The sequence below is a fragment of the Triticum aestivum genome, chromosome 4A (genome assembly GCF_018294505.1).
Source record: "Triticum aestivum cultivar Chinese Spring chromosome 4A, IWGSC CS RefSeq v2.1, whole genome shotgun sequence".
Lineage (NCBI taxonomy): Eukaryota > Viridiplantae > Streptophyta > Magnoliopsida > Poales > Poaceae > Triticum > Triticum aestivum.
Genome location: NC_057803.1, coordinates 587499235 through 587525337, shown reverse-complemented (window position 1 = coordinate 587525337; position 26103 = coordinate 587499235). Strand labels below are relative to the sequence as shown.

The following is a 26103-nucleotide window of genomic DNA, read 5'->3' as shown; positions in this document are numbered from 1 at the left end:
GTCTCTGTCCCGGCCGCCATGTGTGCCCATTCGGCAAGGGACGACAAGCGTCCCTCCAGCAAGCTCTCCAGCATCGATCGGAGTAGCTAGAAAACTTGCAAGAAACCGGAAATGGTCAGTTGCCTAACAAAGTCCTCCCAGAATCTTCCCAACGGTAAACAAACCATGCAAGTAGACCTCACGTAAAAACATTTTTTTGTGTTCAGTTGCGCTCCTGCGCATGCAAGACCTAGCCGCAACTATGCATAATCGGCTACGGTGACACTTATCAGGATTATTAAAGACAAAGCCAAAATCTCGACCAGCATTCACCGAAACAAACAGTATTTTTTTTCTTTTTTTGAAGAGCTACGATACAGGCCAGAACAAACAAAGGTAACACAAACACAAACGCTGGAAAATGAACAGGAATGACGTAGAAAGACATCTAACAAAAATAATAAACCAACCGGAAATATATGACAACTCACACAGCCAGAAAAAGAAGCAACACATGTATGACCTGAAGCTACTTTCAACGAGATTCCACATTTACCAACCAACCATTATGCACTCATTGGAGCAACAAAAAAACTCGCAGATGGGGAGGGACTGGATTGCGACATACCCACAGGCTAGGTTATTACATACTCCGTAGTTCTATAATAACAAAATGGCTCCCAGACTTCCACATTGCCCCTTCCCTCTCCTGACCTCCCAGACTTCCACATATGCCATTGCCTCAATCCTCTCGGTGTCCGCGTGGCCACCTCCCTGCGCCCCTGCCCCTGTTGTTCAAGTTCCTCGGCTGGTAGTACCCATCGTCGTTGTTGTAGTACCCGCCGCCACCACCACCACCCCGGCTATTCTGGTACCCACCGGTGCCACCACCACCCCGGCTGTTCTGGTACCCACCACCGCCACCACCACCCCGGTTGTTCTGGTACCCGCTGCTGCCACCACCATCCCGGCCATTCTGGTATCCGCCACCACAACCCCGGTCATTCTGGTATCCACCACCACCTCCACACCCATTTTCGTATCCGCTGCCCATGCCACAGCCACCACCACCACCTCCACGCCCATTCTCGTATCCACTACCCATGCCACGGCCGCCACCACCACCACCTCCACGCCCATTCTCGTATCTGCTGCCCATGCCACGGCTGCCTCCATGCCCGCTGCGGCCATTAGGGTAGGCCCCCCTCCAGCCACTATCACCACCTCGCTGGTTCTGACAAGATTGTCGAGGGTGTTGAAACTGTTGCTTTTTTGGCTCGGCATACATCTGATCTTGTTCTTTCACATCAAATTTCTCCTGCTCTGCCTCAGCCACGCGATATTCCACACGAGGGTTCACCAGGGTTTTACCATCCTGAAGTTGGCATGTTAGTATCAGCCAGATATATATTATATACACAGAAAAACACTCCACAGGTCATCCAGTCATTACCACATTTTGCACATCGGCTGCATTAGACTGATGATCATTGTCGATTTCTGTGGCATGCGAGGAATCTTCCTCGTCCTCCTGTCAACAAGTAAACATACCAACAAGATCAATATAAGCTTTAATCATTTCTACTTTCAGAGGTCAACAAACAAAATACTTGACCCCTCAAAATGTCCCCAATTAAAACCGTGTAAATTTTAAATATAAACACTCATCTAATAATTACAAAATGTGTACCATTTTTCAGTCTATCATAGCTCAGCTTCTGGGTGTTAGAACAAACACAAAATGAATAACCAAGCCAACACGACTAAGCAACAGTAGAAACACTTCACAGTAACCAAAATAATAAATCTAGCAAGATATCTTGTTTAATCTCATCTGCAGAAAACACTTCGTACATGGTAGTGCTTTAGGTGAACATTCATAGTCATGACTGATCACATATGCTAGTATCAGAAAATTAGTAGTGCTTTTGCTTTCTGGATATAGTGCTTGATTATTTGCATCCAGCGCAATTAAAAAAGGCATCCCTGAAAAGAAAATACTATAGCTGGCAGCTTAGCCTCCTAGCAAAGTGCAACTGTTGTCCTGCTTGAGATATCTTTACTTATTATACGATTGACCCTACAGAGGCAAGGAGTCCAGTCGAGTAAGTTAAGGGCATTGACCCTACAGAGGCAAGGAGTCCAGTCGAGTAACTACCAAGACACTAGCATGGGCATGGCTCACAGGGCAACCACCAGCAAATAACGCCAAAAATCTTCAGTGAAGACCGAGGCAAAAGTTTCAGGAGTTCGGGTTATTCTAAAACTTGCATTAACACAATGCTCTCCGGGAAATCAAATCCTTTATGCATAAAAAACTAAAATGCCATCAGCAAAATATGTATGCACCATTACACACTAAGTGTCCAGACGACCGCTGTGAGTTGGATAAGGTCTCTCATCATATGGCACAAAATAAAAACAGTACTTGAATTCCCAGCGGCCCAAAACAATGGGAAAACACCACAAAAGTTAAACGATAGCCCAAGTTCATGATTGGCTGTTTGGAAAATGCAAGACAGCACAATTTATCCAGGAGAACTACTTAATTATTAATGCATCATTTCAAATGTGTACCCCACCTCAGTGATTTATCATAGGTATGTACTCCCTCCGTTCGGAAATACTTGTCATCAAAATGGATAAAAAGGGGTGTATCTAGAACTAAAATACATCTAGATACATCCCCTTTTATTCATCTTGATGACAAGTATTTCCGGACGGAGGGATTATGTAGGTGCATTTTAATAGTACTCTACACCAAAGAACTGTGATATTACCAAAGGTGTAGTAAGGTGATGACAGTGTTGTCTAGCTTTTGTTCCAATAATCATAATACTAAAAGGTGGAGATGGACATTGTACAGTTTCTAAATATAATGTCTGAGGCAACATGCAGTAGGTGATGCTTGGACGATTTACAGTGAATATACCATGATTTTTAGTTTTAAAAGCATAAAGAACTGTACACGTACACACAGGTTTAAATCTAGGGAAATCAATGCAGAAGCGATGCCAGCATAAAATTGTTACTAAAAATATCACAATGTTGTTATAAAGAATGGAGAACTGTGAACGTGAACTCTTAGGTTAGAAATCCCATTTTGCAATTTAGGAAAATGACACTACCTTTAGTGTTAGCACACACAAAAGAGCAACACTATAACTTCTATACATATTTAAATTGCAAGTGATTTTATGATGAGCCCTAGAGGTTGGAGCTTTACCCATGTCATATTAATGTTGAGTAAATAATTACATACTATCTCAACAATCAAGCTTGCGCAACGAACTGCAAAACTGGCAAGAACAATAGGGCTATAGATTCTGCAACTAGCAGCATTGCAATGCGCCTAGGAGATTGCGGCTAAAAATAATAAGAATTCCTCAAATGGAAGTAAAAGAAGATCCCTCGAGACTTAACAAAGATTACGAATGATCTATAGTTATGAAAGAGAATCTGCAACTCAGAAAAGTAATCTAGCAATAATATCGAAGTACACAGCTAGGATGCCAAAGAACATATATTACCAGACCCAAAGAATATACAACTATTAAGTTGAGTTATCAAAGTAATGTTGGTCACAAGTCCTAGACTTGTAATCATAAAGTAGATAAGCAACAAGAAGTAAGAATGACAGTTAGGAGTAAAATGGTCCTCAGGTCCCAGGAGCATGTGCTCCTTCAGTGGACGGTAAATAAATAATTCTGAGTGTCTAAAATTCAGGTAAAATTACACATGCAAATGTTTGAACCATTCAGATTCCAGTAGGTTTTCTTCGAAAAACAAACACTTTTTTGCGCCTGGGCAAAAGAAACAAATCTGGGCTCTAAAATGTAATCTTTAGAGGCACAAAACTTGTACAGAAAAAAAGGAGACCCGGTGCTAGAAGCTCCTACGCCAGGTGGGGCCTGGGGAAGGATTATACGAGGCAAGCCTTACCCCTGGACACTGCAATGCAGAGAGGCCGCCTCCAAACTTGTTTTACACAATGGGTACAAATATTGTTAGAGCGCTAAACTTGGTTTCTCCACTCATGCTGCAGAAATGCCAGCTTTTTCCGTTAAATTTACAAACGTAATAAAATACAAGAGAATTTACATGTGTATCCTTTTCAGAATGTTTTGATATCAGGGATTGGGATTGCTGTTCTTTTCAACCAGCATTTTAAGTAATGGCCAACAAAGTAAAAAAAGAACAAATGTACAATAAACAATCATGTTATTGCATGACTGCAATATGATGAATTCTAGCGCGTGATATTTATAATCTTTAATACAACAAAAACTCAATTACTATGTTTGCAAACTGCGAAGACCCATCAGAATAGAGACCATCCTGTACCTAGATAGTGGTAGCACTACACATAATATTATACAAAGATCATAGTGTAGGATCAAAAGTATGTCTAGAGGGAGGGTGATTAGACTACTTGACCAAATAAAAACTTAACCTTTTCCCAATTTTAGTTCTTGGCTGATTTTAGCTATCTTAGGACAAGTCAAGCAATCATCACACAATTCAAGCAAGCATGCAAAGAGTATATTGGCAGCGGAAAGTAAAGCATGCAACTTGCAAGAATGTAAAGGGAAGGGTTTGGATCTGGTGGAAAGAAGATTTGAGTGGAAAGCAACTTGGGGAAGGCTAGAGATCAAGATTCATATGGTTGGAATGGAATATCTTGGTCTCAACACATGAGTAGGTGGTTCTTTCTCAGAACATATGAGTTGGAATGGTGTATGTGTTCTGATGGCTCTCTCCATGAATGAAGAGGAGGTGGAGGGGTATTTATAGCCTCCACACAAAATCCAACCGTTACACTCAATCTACCAATCTCGGTGGGACCGAATCATCAAACTCGGTCGGACCGAAAAGGTAAACCTAGTGACCGTTAGAGATTTCGGTGGGACTGACATGCAACTCGGTAGGACCGATTCGGTTAGGGTTTGGGCATAACGTAATCTCGGTGAGACCGATTGCACAAACTCGGTGAGACCGAGTTTGGCAATAAGCTAAACAAAGAGTTGGTCAGGTAAACTCGGTGGGACCGATTTGCTCTTTCGGTGAGACCGAAATGTTACAAAAAGGAAACAGAGAGTTTACATTGCAATCTCGGTGGGACGGATTCGCTCTTTCGGTGAGACCGAAAAGTTACGAAAGGGAAACAGAGAGTTTGCAATCCCATCTCGGTGAGACCGAGATCCTTATCGGTAGGACCGAATTGCTAGGGTTTGGCAGTGGCAAATGACAAGTGAAACTCGGTGGCGCCGGATTGAAAGAATCGGTATGACCGAGTTTGGCTTAGGGTTTAGGTCATTTGTGGCTATGGAAAAGTGGTTGGGGATTTTGGAGCATATCACCAAGCACATAAAGCAAGAGGCTCATTAAGCAACACCTCATCCCTCCTTGATAGTATTGGCTTTTCCTAAAGACTCAATGTGATCTTGGATCACTAAAATGTAAACTGAGGAGTCTTGAACTTTTGAGCTTGAGCCAATCCTTTGTCCTTAGCATTTTGAGGGTTCCACTTTCACATCCATGCCATGCCAATCATTGAGCTTCCCTGAAATAATCATCTTGGAATAGCATTAGCTCAATGAGCTATATGTTGTTATGAATTACCAAAACCACCTAGGGATAGTTGCACTTTCAATCTCCTCCTTTTTGGTAATTGATGACAACATATATATCAAAGCTTCGACAAATTATAATAATCATGAAATACATCGTCGCTTTGAGAAGTATGTGACAAGTAAGAGCTCCCCCTAAATTTGTGCATATTTTTAAAATTTGCTTTGGACTGCAAATACACAAAGAGTTAGAGTCATGGGTTACTCTTCCATGTCACATACATCTTGGTGGAGCGCTCAAAAATGATAAGAAAGAAATACATGCACTCATCACCAAGAATAGTGAGTGATCACATAAGATAGGATAAAATGATAATGATAGTATGAAGCAAACATTAAGTGTAGCTTATGATCAAACACATGATCATCGATGTCTCACACAGATAAGGGCGTAGTATCTCACACACAAGCAAATAAAGTTCGAAAAACCACCAAATAAAACAAGAGAGAATAAAAGCAACACTCTCTCTCTCGAAGCCTATGATCTATACATTTTCTCCCCCTTTGGCAACAAGTTACCAAAAAGTTCCTAGAAAATGCATAGTGCTAAGTCGACACTCAGGCTTGATCTTCAGGTGGTGGTGGAGTCCGGAGCACTCCAAGGACGAAGCCTTCAGTAGACGTGGTCGGAGTCGAGGCTGAAGTGGACGCTGGAGCTGGTGGAGCTGAGGCTGAAGCTGGTGGAACTGAGGTTGTAGCTGGTGCAGACGTGGTGGCTCTGGTGTCAGCAACTGGCATTGCAGACGACCTCGGACCTCGTGGCACCCTGGCAAAGGCATCAGTCGTAGTCCTGCCTCTCCTCTCATTCATGTCATCCTGGAGCTGCTCCACGGCAGTCTGTATCTCTGTCACCTTGATGTCCAAGTCATAGAACCTCTGTTCCATGATCCTTTCTAAGCTTGCCTGGTTCTGAGTCAGGGTGGCTAGTCCTTGCTCAATCCGCAGGATGGACGCAATCAGGTAACCAAGCTGCTCTTGTTTGGTTTTCAGAAAATATTCAGATGCCTCCTCTTGAGTAGGCATCTTGGCAGCTTTCTCCTTCCTCGCCTTCTCCTTCTTGGCTTGTGCTTGGGCAGATGATGGCTCATTCTCAGTCATAACCACTTGGTTATCTTCAAAATCTGGACGGATGGGCAGGTGTTCCTTATCCAACAAGTATATGCCCGTGCCCATCTTTGAGTTGATGAGCTCCTGAATCTGAGGTGCATATCCACAGCTCCTCTTCTGGTCTGCTGCAGTCCTCTTGATTGTTTCTACTATGAGGCTCATGACTTTGAATTTCTGAGGCACGTCAAAAACATGAAGCAAGTTGATCGCGTGACCTCTGATCATCTTGTGATCTCCAGACTTAGGCAACAGAGTGTGCCTTAGTATCCAATTGATAGTGGGCAGTCCAGAGAGAAGATAATGCATTGAGCCAAACTTGAAAGTGTCAAGTGCTTCATTCGGAATCTCCTTGTACATGTTGGACATTGAGTTGTGATCCATTTTCTTCTTGGCATAAATGTCCAAGTCATCTGCTTGTTCCTCTGGGGCATTGATCAACTTTGCCCATTCATCAACAGTTGATTGGTACCTTGTACCTTCAGACATCCATGTGATCCTCCCATCTGGGTAGAAGTGTGTTGTGGAGTAGAATTGCATGATTAGCTCCTCGTTCCACTTTGTGAGCTTCTGCCCAACAAAGTCTGCAACTCCACACGCACTAAAGCTGTCATACACTCCGGGGTAGTACTCTTCATTTTCCTTCATGTAGGTCCAGTCGACCCATCTCATGTCACAAACTATTGGCTTCTTGTCTAGCAACACTGTCTCATAGAAGTCTTGTTGCTCCTTGGTGTGAAATCTGTAATCCACAGCAGTCCTTCTTCTTGAAGCATACGGATCTGCTTCTCTCCACTTCCTCAGCCCTGAGTCTCTCCTGAGCTTCATGTCCTCAGCCACAGGATGAGCATCATTGTGGTCTGGGATCTTGGGCTTGAGTTTTCTGAGAACTTGCTCTTCATCCTCTTCTTCAGCAGCTTCAGGCACTGGGGCCTTGTTCTTTTCAGTGGTTGGGATGCTTCTTGTGTTACTCTTTGGTGCTGTCTTGACCTTTGATGCAGCCTTGGGCTTAGATGCAGTAGCCCCTGATTTGATAGCATCACCCATTAGCTTGGGTGCCTTGGGTGCTAGTGCAGCAACCTCTTCTTCTTCCTCATCTTCCATGATGGAAGCTTTGCCAAGAACTCTAGCCACAGTTTTCTTCACTCTTTCTTTCCTCTTTTTACCTTCAGCAGCAACAGGCTCTGTGGGTGCAGGCTTATCAGTTGACATTCTGGCCTTTGACATGGGCTGCCTGCCTGCTGGACTTTTGATCTTCAGCCCTGGCTTTGTGCCTTGAGCTAGCTCAACTCTCTTTGATGTGGCCTCTTCCTCTGCCACATAGTCTTCATCTTCAGAATCAGAAGTTCTCTTCTTCCTTTGACGTGTGGCAGCTTTAGGCAGATTGCTGGGGGTGCTCCTACTGCCATCATCTGAGGAACTTGAGGGACTAGTGCCCTCACTCATCACCACTTGCTGCTCTCGCAAATTTTGGCTATCACTCTGATCAGACATGTTGCAAACTGACTGCTGACCCTGTGAATAGATTATAGATGAGATAGAGTGGATGAGCATCACAAAATGCAGAGATTTTTGCAAAAGAATAATTCAAAAACTTAGTTTTAGTTTTCCAATGAAAGCATCTCGGATCTACCGATTTCTAAACTCGGTGACACCGAAGCAGTTTTGGCACCAGAACTAGTGAACTCGGTCAGACCGAGTCACAGTTCGGTGGCACCGAGACTGCTAGGGTTTCACAGAGTTCAAAAATCGGTCACACCGATAAGTAATTCTCGGTCAGACCGAGTTTCACTTGTGCAATGGCATAAGCCAAATCGGTGGGATCGAGTTTTTCAACTCGGTGGGTCCGAGATGGTTTCGGCGGAAACCTAACCCTAAAATTTTCGAATTAAACCTAATCTATGAGTTCATTGACTGGATAGGAGTTTATCAAACGTGGCAAGAATCATGATGATCACAATGTGCTAGGAATTGGATTGGAGAATAGCACAAAGATCGAGTCCATACCCTAGTTCGGCGGAGACTCGCTACGGCGGCAACGGCGGGGCAGAATTCCCATTGACGGCGACGGAGACCAGCAACTGGAGGCGGCTGGCGGCGAGGAGACGATCCGAAGACCACGAAGGCAAAGCAGGCTATCGCGCGGGCGAAGGGGTTCGGAGAAATTTCCAAATTTTTGCCCGTGACTATATATAGCCCGACCCTGTCGGTGTGACCGAGTGGAACAACTCGGTGGCACCGAGATGCAAAACTGTATGCAGTTATTGCAACTCGGTGTGACCGAAAAGTTCAAATCGGTTGCACCGAGATCGAAAACCTAGATCAACTTAATGAACTCGGTAGGACCGAAAGTGGGGTATCGGTCAGACCGAGATTCATAAAGAGGTTTTGGAAGTTTAAGTCTATGACGAATTGGGGACTCCGAGCGCTCCTCACACAGAGTGGTTCGAATCTGACTTGATCAAATTTTGTGATGCAGCATGAATAGAGTTTGAGACGAGAAGAGCATAGATAGCTAGAGGAGGTACTTAGGCATTCTTGTCCATCCACTTGGCAAAAGAAGATAAAGCCAAACAATCAAAGCAACAAGTGGATGTCCTCGAATGAGTAAAACATGCAACCAACATGCTCACACAATAAGATGGCAAATGAGGTATGTGGCAAAGCATGCACAACCAATTCTAGCATCTATCAAGCAATTTGCGATGACTAGGTCATCTATATATGAGTATATTGACTTAGGAGTCAAGTCAGAACACTTGATCGTAGGTCATACTCATCGTTTAAGCTCAAGTGGGGTTACCACTTTTACATAAAGCATTGTTTTGTTCACATCTTTTAGAGTTGCTTTAGCTCAAGTTTTAGAGTAAAGCTCCCCCCAGATGTGATATCCCCCCTAAGAGGGATGAACTAACCTTGGGTTTTGTCGATGATGACTTCATGTAGATGTCGAAGATGTGGATGCTCAAAATTGATGTAGATCACTTGGAGCTATCCATTTGAGTGAATTGCACTTTCAATACCTACATGGGTTAGTCCCACAAGGAACAAACAAGGATATCCATAGACATAGAGTGATGCACACACAAGATGATGTCCATGAAAACTTTAGGTTACCTTGTCCCTTGTCTTACCAACAAGAGGGTTTGTGACTCCTTGAACTAGTGCAAGGTGTGGAAGTTGATTGCACTTGTTCTTGCCAAAATGATAAGAGTGAGGTATGTTGGCGGAGTCAACCTCGAGAACTCTCTAGTTCTTCTTCTTTTGGATCCACACCATCTTGATGGGAATCCTTGGAGTTGTAGTCGTACTTGATGAAGTGGAACTTGAATTAGTCTTGGGAACCCACTTGAATAAGGTCTTAGGAGCTTCTTCAAATGCATCAATCTCCTCTTGAAGCTTGTCCTTGCCTTTTTGCTTGTAGCCTTGTGGTGGAAGATCATCTTGAGCTTGTGTTCCCTTAAAGGAAGTGTCATACTTCTCTTGTTGAGGAACAAACTTTGTCTTGGGGTATTGATCTTCTTCCCACTCAACTCCATTGGCATTGAACTTTCGTTCAAAACCAACACCTTGATTCTTCCGGTGCATTCCTTGCTTGCGCACAATTTCCTCGAATTTCTTACTCCCGGCAAGGCTTTTGTACACTCCTTTCTCTATAATTCCCTTCAATAAGCTATTTTCTTGCTCAAGTATAACTTGGCTAAGAGAATCATTAGTGGAATCAAGAGAACTACTAGAAGCAACAATATTGGATTTAGCTTGATCATTGTTACTACTAGAGGAAGAATCTTTCTTGTTCTTGTTACTAGTCTTGACTTGAGGCATGTAAGTGGATAAAAGTAAATGCTTGGCAATGTGAGAAGAACTTTTCTTGCGGAGATCATCATTGATCGCTTTTAAGAACTCATGCTCTTGCTCAAGATTAAGCTTTTCAAAGTGTAATTTCTCATGAGCTCTTAAAAGTTCTCGATGATCTTCGAAGATAGTTTCATCGGCTAACATAAGAGTGTTTAGTTCTTTAGTTAGAGCCTCAATCTTCTCCTTATCATTGTCATTCGTTTTAGCATGATTAATTGATATTTAACCATAATACTCATCACTAGAGTTGTCAACAAGCAAATCATCATCACCTAACAAGTCATCTTCATCACTATTAAAATCAACATACTCGGGGTGTGTTACCTTAGGACCTTTGGCCATGAAGCATATTCCAATTCCTTCATTTGGTGAGTCAAATATGTCGTAGGAGTTGGTTGACACAAGTGCTAGACCGGCAACACCTTCATCTTGAGTATCTTTGGAGTCGGAGTGATAACTTCTCTCGGAGTGGCTGTCGGAGTCGGAGCCGGATACCCATTCACCAACATGAGCTTGATGTCTTCGCTTTGTGTAGCTCCTTGATGATTTTTCCTTCCTTTCCGAATCCTTGCTTCTCCGTGAGTATCTCCGTTCATAATGATCATCCCTACTCCTTCTCTCTCTTGGTGGTGATTCTTTGCTTCTTCTTTTTGGAGAATCTTCTCTTCTCTTGTAGGGAGCCGTACACTCATTGGAATAGTGTCCGGGTCTTCCACAATTGTAGCAGTTTCGCTCTCGACTAGAAGATCTTTTGTCATTGTAGGACCTTGACTTGAAGCTTCTATCTTTGCTTCTTCTCTTGTAGAACTTGTTGAAGTTCTTCACCATTAAGCTCAATTCTTCATTGAAGTTTTGTTTCTCACTTGATGATGTGGGGACTTCATATGAGGCTTTGTAGGCACCACTTGATTTGTTGTGAAGTTCCTCTTTATCCTTGAGTGACATCTCATGAGCAACAATCCTTCCAATCACTTCCGTTGGTTTGAGATCTTTGTAATTTGGCATCATTTGGATTAATGTGCACACGGTATCATATTTACCATCCAAGGCTCTTAGGATCTTCTTGATGATGAATCTATCGGTCATCTCTTCACTTCCTAAGCCGGCAATCTCATTTGTGATGAGAGCAAGCCTAGAGTACATTTCAGCGACACCTTCACCATCCTTCATTTTGAACTTGTCAAGTTGACTTTGGAGCACATCCAACTTGGATTCCTTGACTGAGTCGGTACCTTCGTGCATATCAATCAAAGTGTCCCAAATTTCCTTTGAATTCTCAAGACGGCTGATTTTGTTGAATTCTTCGGGGCACAATCCGTTGAAGAGAATATCACAAGCTTGAGCATTGTATTGCAACATCTTCAACTCATCCGCGGTAGCCTCACGGTTTGGTTCTTTCCCATCAAAGAAGTCACCTTGCAAACCAACACAAACAATAGCCCATACGGCGGGGTTATGTCCAAGAATATGCATTTTCATTTTATGCTTCCAACTAGCAAAATTAGTGCCATCAAAGTAAGGACCTCTACGGTGATAATTTCCCTCGCTAGACGCCATACTCTCCTAGGTTGTGAAACCAAGGCTATGATCACCAAAAGCTATGGAGATCAAGGCAAATGGAGGCCAAGGCTCTGATACCACTTGTAGGATCGAAAGTATGTCTAGAGGGGGGGGGTGATTAGACTACTTGACCAAATAAAAACTTAACCTTTTCCCAATTTTAGTTCTTGGCAGATTTTAGCTATCTTAGGACAAGTCAAGCAATCATCACACAATTCAAGCAAGCATGCAAAGAGTATATTGGCAGTGGAAAGTAAAGCATGCAACTTGCAAGAATGTAAAGGGAAGGGTTTGGATCTGGTGGAAAGAAGATTTGAGTGGAAAGCAACTTGGGGAAGGCTAGAGATCAAGATTCATATGGTTGGAATGGAATATCTTGGTCTCAATACATGAGTAGGTGGTTCTTTCTCAGAACATATGAGTTGGAATGGTGTATGTGTTCTGATGGCTCTCTCCACGAATGAAGAGGAGGTGGAGGGGTATTTATAGCCTCCACACAAAATCCAACCGTTACACTCAATCTACCAATCTCGGTGGGACCGAATCATCAAACTCGGTCGGACCGAAAAGGTAAACCTAGTGACCGTTAGAGATTTCGGTGGGACTGACATGCAACTCGGTAGGACCGATTCGGTTAGGGTTTGGGCATAACGTAATCTCGGTGAGACCGATTGCACAAACTCGGTGAGACCGAGTTTGGCAATAAGCTAAACAAAGAGTTGGTCAGGTAAACTCGGTTGGACCGATTTGCTCTTTCGGTGAGACCGAAATGTTACAAAAAGGAAACAGAGAGTTTACATTGCAATCTCGGTGGGACGGATTCGCTCTTTCGGTGAGACCGAAAAGTTACGAAAGGGAAACAGAGAGTTTGCAATCCCATCTCGGTGAGACCGAGATCCTTATCGGTAGGACCGAATTGCTAGGGTTTGGCAGTGGCAAATGACAAGTGAAACTCGGTGGCGCCGGATTGAAAGAATCGGTATGACCGAGTTTGGCTTAGGGTTTAGGTCATTTGTGGCTATGGAAAAGTGGTTGGGGATTTTGGAGCATATCACCAAGCACATAAAGCAAGAGGCTCATTAAGCAACACCTCATCCCTCCTTGATAGTATTGGCTTTTCCTAAAGACTCAATGTGATCTTGGATCACTAAAATGTAAAATGAGGAGTCTTGAACTTTTGAGCTTGAGGCAATCCTTTGTCCTTAGCATTTTGAGGGTTCCACTTTCACATCCATGCCATGCCAATCATTGAGCTTCCCTGAAATAATCATCTTGGAATAGCATTAGCTCAATGAGCTATATGTTGTTATGAATTACCAAAACCACCTAGGGATAGTTGCACTTTCACATAGTTTTTAAGTTATTATTTTCAGCGTTTTTTCCAGAACACCAATGCACAGGCATTGTCTGTTATATCTAAGCAACGGCGCACAACATCCATATGAAACAGCATAATATACACCCCAAATGGATCGACCTTACAGTTTTCCAATTAAAGCTATAATCCACATTGATCATTACTACTGAATCCGCACAAAAAGCACCAGCAGCAGCAACAATGATGATGATAATAATAATACTAGGAGCACTGTGCACTACAACAGATCAATTGTTGACAAAGATCAGAACAAAGTTTCAGGGCAATGATCACTTCACCATGCTAAGCATATACTATTAAATTACTAAAGAGTGCAATTTGCTATTTCACCTTGTGATTTTCAGCAGCTAGGGTCTCCTTGAGTGATGGTGCCTCTGGTGAGTCGGTCATGCTCATCTGTGCCTGCAGACCTTCAGCTCCATGGTTCCCAGCAACTGCAGGTGCTGTGTAGTAGTCTGATGCCATGATCCTGTCTAACTTGGACCTCACCGCAGCATCTACAGCAAAAGGCCACAAATTTCAATAGCAATCACCTCAAATCAAACCAAATTACAAACCTATATCAACCCTCACATGTAACAGAGGAGCCAGGGTGGATCGGCGCATCAGCACGGGTTAGCCATAGGCGGGCATGATGGGCACAGGCCTGGAGTGCGTCATGGTGGGAGACACCATCTGCGGAAGAAGGGCGAGCCGCGGCAAGCGCCGCCATAGCAGACACTGCGTCAAGGTCGTTCTCCACGAGCAACTCCACGGTATCATCCCATACGTAGCCGTGGGTGATGCAGCTGCTCCGTTCGTTCTTGCACGCAACCATGGTGGCGATGAACTCGTTCGGTGACTTGACATAAAAAAGGGAGCCGAAGTAGATGAGCGCGAGGAGGTCCTGGATGGACAAATCGGAGCCAAAGGATGAGGAACCGGCAGCAGGTGCAGGGACGGTGGAGAGCTCCTTGGTGAGTGCAGTGGAGAGTGGTACGCGGAGGCGCTCAAGCTCGTCAATGAGCGCGGCATGACGGGCTTGGAGTGCATGAGCTCCTTCTGCTCCTGGTTAAGCATCTTGCCGGCAGCGACGGACTCCTCCATCTGCGCGATGCAATTCTGCTTCTTCCGCAGCACACGGAGACGCTTCGACACCACCGAGAGCACCGGCCCTTCCTTGATTTCAAATATTGTCCCTTTGGTTTCAAATTCTTTAACCAACTCTGCAAAAAAAATGCAAAGCATATGTAAGGCAACAGTGATGTTTTCATCAACAAAAAAGCAACTAATTACATGTGTTATCAGACTACCATATTAACTTGTGCTTTTCCAGTTATTACAATTTTTTGTTAACTCCGTAAATTTATTAGGGACGAGTACCTGAAGTCCTGCCAAAAGAGCTAAAAAGAACACACGGTTCATATGTTGGTTCGAATCACACCGTCTTTTGAGGAGCACACTGTTGGGTTACGTAGTAATTTCAAAAAAATTCCTACGTACACGCAAGATCATGTGATGCATAGCAACGAGAGGGGAGAGTGTTGTCTACATACCCTTGTAGACCGTAAGCGGAAGCGTTAGCACAACGCGGTTGATGTAGTCGTACGTCTTCACGGCCCGACCGATCAAGCACCGAAACTACGGCACCTCCGAGTTCTAGCACACGTTTAGCTCGATGACGTCCCTCGAACTCCGATCCAGCCGAGTGTCGAGGGAGAGTTCCGTCAGCACGACGGCGTGGTGACGATCTTGATGTTCTACCGTCGCAGGGCTTCGCCTAAGCACCGCTACGATATTATCGAGGTGGACTATGGTGGATGGGGGCACCGCACACGGCTAAGAGATCCAAGGGATCAATTGTTGTGTCTTTGGTGCTAGCCCTGCCCCTCTATTTATATGTTGAGCCCCGGGGTCGAAACTTGGAGCAAAAGCCTCCTCAAAGTCGGTTTTTCCCGAAAGGCAAGAGTCCCACTCGGACTCTAGGACCAAACGCCACAATCCTTGGCGTCTGGCCCAGACGCCATGGGCCTCGGCGTCTGGCCCAGGGCCAGACGCCAGGGTCTCCGGCGTTTGGCCCCCTGGACTCCGCAAAACTCCTTTTGCACCGATCTAAAGCCTCATGGGCTTGACCCCTTGGCCTAACCATATCATCCAATATATGAATCTTTACGTCTCGACCATTTCGAGACTCCTCGTCATGTCCCCAATCTCATCCGGGACTCCGAACTCCTTCGGTACATCAAAACATGTAAACTCATAATATAACTGTCATCGTAACCTTAAGCGTGCGGACCCTACGGGTTCGAGAACAATGTAGACATGACCGAGACACGTCTCCGGTCAATAACCAATAGCGGGACCTGGATGCCCATATTGGCTCCTACATATTCTACGAAGATCTTTATCGGTCAGACCGCATAACAACATACGTTGTTCCCTTTGTCATCGGTATGTTACTTGCCCGAGATTCGATCGTCGGTATCCAATACCTAGTTCAATCTCGTTACTGGCAAGTCTCTTTACTCGTTCCATAATACATCATATCACAACTAACATATTAGTTGCAGTGCTTGCAAGGCTTATGTGATGTGCATTACCGAGAGGGCCCAGAGATACCTCTCCGACAATCGGAGTGACAAATCCTAATCTCGAAATACGCCAACCCAACATCGACCATTGGAGACACCTGTAGTACTCCTTTATAATCACCCAGTTACGTTGTGACGTTTGGTAGTACCCAAAGTGTTCCTCCGGTAAACGGGAGTTGCATAATCTCATAGTCATAGGAACATGTATAAGTCATGAAGAAAGCAATAGCAACATACTAAACGATCAGGTGCTAAGCTAATGGAATGGGTCATGTCAATCAGATCATTCAACTAATGATGTGACCTCGTTACTCAAATAACAACTCTTTTGTCTATGGTTAGGAAACATAACCATCTTTGATTAACGAGCTAGTCAAGTAGAGGCATACTAGTGACACTCTGTTTGTCTATGTATTCACACATGTATTATGTTTCCGGTTAATACAATTCTAGCATCAATAATAAACATTTATCATGATATAAGGAAATAAATAATAACTTTATTATTGCCTCTAGGGCATATTTCCTTCAGTCTCCCACTTGCACTAGAGTCAATAATCTAGTTCACATCGCCATGTGATTTAACAGCAATAGTTCACATCACCATGTGATTAACACCCATAGTTCACATCGCTATGTGACCAACACCCAAAGGGTTTACTAGATTCAGTAATCTAGTTCACATCGCTATGTGATTAACACCCAAGGAGTACTAAGGTGTGATCATGTTTTGCTTGTGAGAGAATCTTAGTCAACGGGTCTGCCACATTCAGATCCTCATGTATTTTGCAAATTTCTATGTCAACAATGCTCTGCATGGAGCTACTCTAGCTAATTGCTCCCACTTTCAATATGTATCTAGATCGAGACTTAGAGTCATCTAGATTAGTGTCAAACTTGCATCAGCGTAACCCTTTACGACGAACCTTTTTTCACTTCCATAATAGAGAAACATATCCTTATTCCACTAAGGACAATTTTGACCGCTGTCCAGTGATCTACTCCTAGATCACTATTGTACTCCCTTGCCAAACTCAGTGCAGGGTATACAATAGATCTGGTACACAGCATGGCATATTTTATAGAACCTATGACTGAGGCATAGGAAATGACTTTCATTCTCTTTCTATTTTTGCCGTGGTCTGGCTTTGAGTCTTACTCAACCTCACACCTTGTAACACAGGCAAGAACTCTTTCTTTGACTGTTCCATTTTGAACTACTTCAAAATCTTGTCAAGGTATGTACTCATTGAAAAAACTTATCAAGCGTCTTGATCTATCTCTATAGATCTTGAAACTCAATATGTAAGCAGCTTCACCGAAGTCTTTCTTTGAAAAACTCCTTTCAAACACTCCTTTTATGCTTTACAGAATAATTCTACATTATTTCCGATCAACAATATGTCATTCACATATACTTATCAGAAATGTTGTAGAGCTCCCACTCACTTTCTTGTAAATACAGGCTTCTCCGAAAGTCTGTATAAAACCAAATGCATTGATCACACTATCAAAACGTTTATTCCAACTCCGAGAGGCTTGCACCAGTCCATAAATGGATCGCTGGAGCTTGCACACTTTGTTAGCTCCCTTTGGATCGACAAAACCTTCCGGTTGCATCATATACAACTCTTCTTCCAGAAATCCATTCATGAATGCAGTTTTGACATCCATCTGCCAAATTTCATAATCATAAAATGCGGCAATTGCTAACATGATCCGGACGGACTTAAGCATCGCTACGGGTGAGAAGGTCTCATCGTAGTCAATCCCTTGAACTTGCCGAAAACCTTTTGCGACAAGTCGAGCTTTGTAGACAGTAACATTACCATCAGCGTCAGTCTTCTTCTTAAAGATCCATTTATTCTCAATTGCTTGCCGATCATCGGGCAAGTCAACCAAAGTCCATACTTTGTTCTCATACATGGATCCCATCTCAGATTTCATGGCTTCAAGCCACTTTGCGGAATCTGGGCTCATCATCGCTTCTTCATAGTTCGTAGGTTTCATCATGATCTAGTAGCATGACTTTCAGAACAGGATTACCGTACCACTCTGGCGCGGATCTTACTCTGGTTGATCTACGAGGTTCAGTAGTATCTTGTTCTGAAGTTTCATGATCATCATCATTAGCTTCCTCACTAACTGGTGTAGGTGTCACAAAAACAGTTTTCTGTGATGTACTACTTTCCAATAAGGGAGCAGGTACAGTTACCTCGTCAAGTTCTACTTTCCTCCCACTCACTTCTTTCAAGAGAAACCCCTTCTCCAGAAAGTTTCCGAATTTAGCAAAAAAAAATCTTGCCTTCGGATCTGTGGTAGAAGGTGTATCCAATAGTTTCCTCTGGATATCCTATGAAGACGCACTTCTCCGATTTGAGTTTGAGCTTATCAGGATGAAATTTTTTCATATAAGCATTGCAACCCCAAACTTTAAGAAACGACAGCTTAGGTTTCTTGCCAAACCATAGTTCATATGGTGTCGCCTCAACGGATTTAGATGGTGCCCTATTTAATGTGAATGTAGCTGTCTTTAATGCATAACCCCAAAACGATAGTGGTAGATCCGTAAGAGACATCATAGATTGCACTATATATCTAATAAAGTACGGTTATGACGTTTGGACACACCATTATGCTGTGGTGTTCCATGTGGCATGAGTTTGTGAAACTATTCCACATTGTTTTAATTGAAGACCAAACTCGTAACTCAAATATTTGTCTCCACGATCAGATCGTAGAAACTTTATTTTCTTGTCACGATGATTTTCCACTTCACTCTGAAATTCTTTGAACTGTTCAAATGTTTCAAACTTATGTTTCATCAAGTAGATATCCCCATATCTTCTCAAATCATCTGTGAAGGTCAGAAAATAACGATATCCGGCACGAGCCTCAATATTCATCGGGCCACATACATCGGTATGTATGATTTCCAACAAATCTGTTGCTCTCTCCATAGTACCGGAGAACGGTGTTTTAGTCATCTTGCCCATGAGGCACGGTTCGCAAGTACCAAGTGATTCATAATCAAGTGGTTCCAAAAGTCCATCAGTATGGAGTTTCTTCATGCGCTTTATACCGATATGACCTAAACGACAGTGCCACAAATAAGTTGCACTTTCATTATCAACTCTGCATCTTTTGGCTTCAACATTATGAATATGTGTATTACTACTATCGAGATTCAATAAGAATAGACCACTCTTCAAGGGTGCATGACCATAAAAGATATTACTCATATAAATAGAACAACCATTATTCTCTGATTTAAATGAATAACCGCCTCGCATTAAACAAGATCCAGATATAATGTTCATGCTCAACGCTGGCACCAAATAACAATTATTTAGGTCTAATATTAATCCCAAAGGTAGATGTAGAGGTAGCGTGCCGACCGCGATCACATCAACTTTGGAACCATTTCCCACGCGCATCGTCACCTCGTCCTTTGCCAGTGCCCGCTTATTCTTTAGTCCCTGTTTCGAGTTGCAAATATTAGCAACAGAACCAGTATCAAATACCCAGGTGCTACTGCAAGCTCTAGTAAGGTACACATCAATAACATGTATATCACATATACCTTTGTTCACCTTGCCATCCTTCTTATCCGCCAAATACTTGGGGCAGTTCCGCTTCCAGTGACCAGTCTGCTTGCAGTAGAAGCACTCAGTTTCAGGCTTAGGTCCAGACTTGGGTTTCTTCTCTTGAGCAGCAACTTGCTTGCCGTTCTTCTTGAAGTTCCCCTTTTTCTTCCCTTTGCCCTTTTTCTTGAAACTAGTGGTCTTGTTAACCATCAACACTTGATGCTCCTTCTTGATTTCTACCTCCGCAGCTTTCAGCATTGCGAAGAGCTCGGGAATAGTCTTGTTCATCCCTTGCATATTATAGTTCATCACGAAGCTCTTGTAGCTTGGTGGCAGTGATTGGAGAATTCTGTCAATAACGCAATCATCCGGAAGATTAACTCCCAATTGAATCAAGTGATTATTATACCCAGACATTTTGAGTATATGCTCACTGACAGAACTGTTCTCCTCCATCTTGCAGCTATAGAACTTATTGGAGACTTCATATCTCTTAATTCGGGCATTTGCTTGAAATGTTAACTTCAACTCCTGGAACATCTCATATGCTCCATGACGTTCAAAACGTCGTTGAAGTCCCGATTCTAAGCCGTAAAGCATGGCACACTGAACTATCGAGTAGTCATCAGCTTTGCTCTGCCAGACGTTCATAACATCTGGTGTTGCTCCAGCAGCAGGCCTGGCACCCAGCGGTGCTTCCAGGACGTAATTTTTCTATGCAGCAATGAGGATAATCCTCAAGTTACGGACCCAGTCCGTGTAATTGCTACCATCATCTTTCAACTTTGCTTTCTCAAGGAACGCATTAAAATTCAACGGAACAACAGCACGAGCCATCTATCTACAATCAACATAAACAAGCAAGATACTATCAGGTACTAAGTTCATGATAAATTTAAGTTCAATTAATCATATTATTTAAGAACTCCCACTTAGATAGACATCCCCCTAATCCTCTAAGTGATTACGTGATCCAAATCAACTAAACCATGACCGATCATCACGTGAGATGGAGTAGTTTTCAATGGTGAACATCGTTATGTTGATCATATCTACTATATGATTCACGCTCGACCTTTCGGTCTCCGTGTTCCGAGGCCATATCTGCATATGCTAGGCTCGTCAAGTTTAACCTGAGTATTCTGCGTGTGCAAAACTGGCTTGCACCCATTGTAGATGGACGTAGAGCTTATCACACCCGATCATCATGTGGTGTCTGGGCACGACGAACTTTGGCAACGGTGCATACTCAGGGAGAACACTTCTTGATAATTTAGTGAGAGATCATCTTATAATGCTACCGTCAATCAAAGCAAGATAAGATGCATAAAAAGATAAACATCACATGCAATCATTATAAGTGATATGATATGGCCATCATGATCTTGTGCTTGTGATCTCCATCTCCAAAGCACCGTCATGATCACCATCGTCACCGGCGCGACACCTTGATCTCCATCGTAGCATCGTTGTCGTCTCGCCAATCTTATGCTTTCACGACTATCACTACCGTTTAGCAATAAAGTAAAGCATTACATCGCGATTGCATTGCATACAATAAAGCGACAACCATATGGCTCCTGCCAGTTGCCGATAACTTGGTTACAAAACATGATCATCTCATACAATAAAATTCAGCATCATGCCTTGACCATATCACATCACAACATGCCCTGCAAAAACAAGTTATACGTCCTCTACTTTGTTGTTGCATGTTTTACGTGGCTGCTACGGGCTTAAGTAAGAACCAATCTCACCTACGCATCAAAACCACAACGATAGTTTGTCAAATAGACTCCGTTTTAACCTTCGCAAGGACCGGGCGTAGCCATACTTGGTTCAACTAAAGTTGGAGAGACAGTCGCCCGCAAGCCATCTCTGTGCAAAGCACGTCGAGGGAACCGGTCTCGCGTAAGCGTACGCGTAAGGTTGGTCCGGGTCGTCTCGTCCAACAATACCGCCACACCAAAGTATGACATGCTGGTAGGCAGTATGACTTGTATCGTCCACAACTCACTTGTGTTCTACTCGTGCATATAACATCAACATAAATAACCTAGGCTCGGATGCCACTGTTGGGTTACGTAGTAATTTCAAAAAATTTCCTACGTACACGCAAGATCATGTGATGCATAGCAACGAGAGGGGAGAGTGTTGTCTACATACCCTTGTAGACCGTAAGCGGAAGCGTTAGCACAACGCGGTTGATGTAGTCGTACGTCTTCACGGCCCGACCGATCAAGCACCGAAACTACGGCACCTCCGAGTTCTAGCACACGTTCAGCTCAATGACGTCCCTCGAACTCTGATCCAGCCGAGTGTCGAGGGAGAGTTCCGTCAGCACGACGGCGTGGTGACGATCTTGATGTTCTACCGTCGCAGGGCTTCGCCTAAGCACTGCTACGATATTATCGAGGTGAACTATGGTGGAGGGGGGCACCGCACACGGCTAAGAGATCCAAGGGATCAATTGTTGTGTCTTTGGTGCTAGCCCTGCCCCTCTATTTATATGTTGAGCCCCGGGGTCGAAACTTGGAGCAAAAGCCTCCTCAAAGTCGGTTTTTCCCGAAAGGCAAGAGTCCCACTCGGACTCCAGGACCAAACGCCACAATCCTTGGCATCTGGCCCAGACGCCATGGGCCTCGGCGTCTGGCCCAGGGCCAGACGCCAGGGTCTCCAGCGTTTGGCCCCCTGGACTCCGCAAAACTCCTTTTGCACCGATCTAAAGCCTCATGGGCTTGACCCCTTGGCCTAACCATATCATCCAATATATGAATCTTTACGTCTCGACCATTTCGAGACTCCTCGTCATGTCCCCAATCTCATCCGGGACTCCGAACTCCTTCGGTACATCAAAACATGTAAACTCATAATATAACTGTCATCGTAACCTTAAGCGTGCGGACCCTACGGGTTCGAGAACAATGTAGACATGACCGAGACACGTCTCCGGTCAATAACCAATAGCGGGACCTGGATGCCCATATTGGCTCCTACATATTCTACGAAGATCTTTATCGGTCAGACCGCATAACAACATACGTTGTTCCCTTTGTCATCGGTATGTTACTTGCCTGAGATTCGATCGTCAGTATCCAATACCTAGTTCAATCTCGTTACTGGCAAGTCTCTTTACTCGTTCCGTAATACATCATATCACAACTAACATATTAGTTGCAGTGCTTGCAAGGCTTATGTGATGTGCATTACCGAGAGGGCCCAGAGATACCTCTCCGACAATCGGAGTGACAAATCCTAATCTCGAAATACGCCAACCCAACATCGACCATTGGAGACACCTGTAGTACTCCTTTATAATCACCCAGTTACGTTGTGACGTTTGGTAGTACCCAAAGTGTTCCTCCGGTAAACGGGAGTTGCATAATCTCATAGTCATAGGAACATGTATAAGTCATGAAGAAAGCAATAGCAACATACTAAACGATCAGGTGCTAAGCTAATGGAATGGGTCATGTCAATCAGATCATTCAACTAATGATGTGACCTCGTTACTCAAATAACAACTCTTTTGTCTATGGTTAGGAAACATAACCATCTTTGATTAACGAGCTAGTCAAGTAGAGGCATACTAGTGACACTCTGTTTGTCTATGTATTCACACATGTATTATGTTTCCGGTTAATACAATTCTAGCATGAATAATAAACATTTATCATGATATAAGGAAATAAATAATAACTTTATTATTGCCTCTAGGGCATATTTCCTTCACACACTGCGCACCAGACTCGAGCTTCAAACTTTTGGTGTCCACAGTAAGTACATATGCTGTCGGATGGCACATGCTCTCCTTCGCCATAATGTAAATAACATTGTCATCAAGCAAGCTTAATGTAGGACCAGCACTAGTCAATTTCTTCCAAGTCAAATTGTTTTCCTCATCAAACATCCCAGGCAACAAATTTGGCAAACTTGAGTCGGTGAAAGATATCTCAGACGTATCAATCGTCAAGCCATCACACCAAACATCTGAATAAATTGATCTAGTCCATGTTTTAGCCATCCAGCCATAATCCTTTGCTCGCTTCATGTTGAAGAAAGCATCTTGCACATGAAAATCTAACTCAACACACTTGATCAAATCATTGAATATCGTCACATGACAGTGTGGTCTTGGAGTGAGATTCTCAAACATCAAATGGAACTCAGACGTATCACACGGTTCCGGAACTGGCAACGGAACAAAACGGATGGTAGGCTTTTTATCCAAAACATTGCATAAGAGAATTCCCCACCAGAGATCAATCCAACCTACGATACCCTTTTCTGCGTATGCCACGCTCATGGTATTATGAAGCAATAGCTTATCCCTGGCATTCCTTGTCTCATTATCCTCAGCGATACAAGCGACCTGAGAGTGCCAATCATTCGTGTCAGATCGATATATGTGGAGTGTGTAATGTTTGCGAGACTCAAGACTAAAATATTCAACATGTGGGAAAATGACAGCAAAGTCTTCACTGTTATCACTAACAGGCAAGATGGCAGCCATGTTTGGCGAAAAAGAAGACGGGTATGGCCTTGCAAGAAGATGAAGAGAGGCGAAATCGGGCCCTGCTTTGTAAACAAAATAGTCGATGAACCGCAAGTAACGGTTGACACTGTCCGAGAAGGTGATAGCCAGCAGTACAAAGCCTCTAGTTACACCAAGTATACGAGGCGGTGCTGCCAAGCGATCCCCGGTCTGATCAACGCAGCTGACCAGGCACAGTGAGATGGCTGGAGGGTCAACTGCTTCAAAAGAAACCTCCAAGTGAACCCCTTTGCTATTCTTGGATTTTGTGGTAATGGAATTTTTCAACTCGCCCACTAAACATTTTTTATCCAAGAGGATTTGGGGGTGGTGGCCACACGGAGAAGGATGGTCTTGCATTGCCATGACGGAAGTGAAAGGGTGCCGATGAAGATATGGATCGTGGAAGGCGGCGAATGGCCTAGCCCTGGGAATTGACGGGAAAGAAGCTCGGGGGTCGATGTCAGGGAATCAGGGTAGATGAGCTCGGACTATGGCTGCCTGGGAGTTAGGGCAGACGGCCGGAGACGGAGCATCGTGGAAAAGGCCAAAGGTGGGAAGTGCCGGGATGGCGGCGGTGGTGGCGGCGGCAGGCGGTCGAGGTGCGCGGCGGCAGGCGGTCGAGGCGCTCGGCGGCAGGCGGTCGCGGTGCGCCGCGACGGCAGGCGGTCACGGTGCACGGCGGCGATGGTGGAGCCAAACCCTAGCGAGGCGGCGGCACGAGGGAGACAGATTGAGCGAGGGGAAGAACCGAAGGAGCGAGACGGATCTTTTTGACAGATCGGTCGCAACCGATCCCTTTAGTTGTATTCCGACCTTGGCCTATCAGTTGATAGTCAAGAGTAGGTGTGCATTCGTGTTTATCGGTGCCTTTTATTCTTGTGGTCCGTCAAGCCATTCTATTTCATAATGACTAGGAGAAGCAAACTCCAGTACCTCATCCATATCTAGGATTGGGTCAAAGTAGTTGTATTTCGCATATCAAAATGCCAATCCAGCTTTTGATTATGTTCTATCCTGAAGTATTACCATCTTATGTCAAGAATGTCATGGGAATTGCACACCATATTATGAATTCTTGACACAGTGATACTTCTCACCATCATTATTCATTCCTCGGTGTCATGTTGTCGCAACCGGAATGTCGACAAGTGAATCGTGACGTGTGAAATCAATACTCCTAGCAACTCCGTTGCTTGATAGTTAATGGACAATAATTTCATTCTTAGCATGTTGGTTATTGAATCATCATTCTAAGATTGATCGTGCAACCTAGTCCATTTTCCCTGGTGCACTCCTCGATCAATGAGATAGGATTGTGTCAACCCTTCACTCTCTTGATCACATCGTCTTGCCCTGAAAAGCAAGATTGTTCTCGAGCTTAGTAACATATCGAAGGTTCGTGATTTTCCGAATATCTTCTCGGAAGTGTTACCAGGTTGTCACCTGACTGCTATGTTGAGTTCGTGATCAAGTTGGTTTCTTGTAGCCACGCTTTTCTCCAAGAATCTGTGTGGGATACCCCTGAGCTAGTTGGTTAAGCCAAACAACAACTTGGAGATTTGGAAGATAAAAGCTTGTCTGACTTAGCTCATCACTAAGGGATATCCTTGTGTGTGTGTGTGTTGAAGAAAGATGATATCTTCATCGACTATTCCCCGTGATCAGTTGTTGAACCTATTGTCTTGTCCAAACCTTGATTTGAGTGTGGGCTATCGTCAAATCAAGTTAGAACCAACGATATTCGTAATGTTGTCTTACTCGTGGTTGATTCCTCGAGCATGCACCATTACATCTTTTGGTCTGACCAATACTATCACATTGTTCACATAATGGTGGAATTCCAGTGATATGGAAATTCCGATGAGTTGCTGTTGAGCCCATCAGCAGCATTTATTCTCCC

The 26103-nt window shown here is 43.8% G+C and overlaps 1 non-coding gene and 1 pseudogene across 1 annotated transcript; both read right to left on the bottom strand.

Annotated features, from left to right (window-relative positions):
- Nucleotides 1-721: 721 nt before the first annotated feature.
- On the bottom strand, nt 722-24319 carry LOC123083947 (uncharacterized; annotated as a pseudogene).
- Nucleotides 2304-2390, bottom strand: LOC123088982 (small nucleolar RNA Z161/Z228). The gene has a single exon (XR_006442182.1). It is a non-coding gene; the product is annotated as a small nucleolar RNA Z161/Z228 (small nucleolar RNA).
- Nucleotides 24320-26103: the final 1784 nt, after the last annotated feature.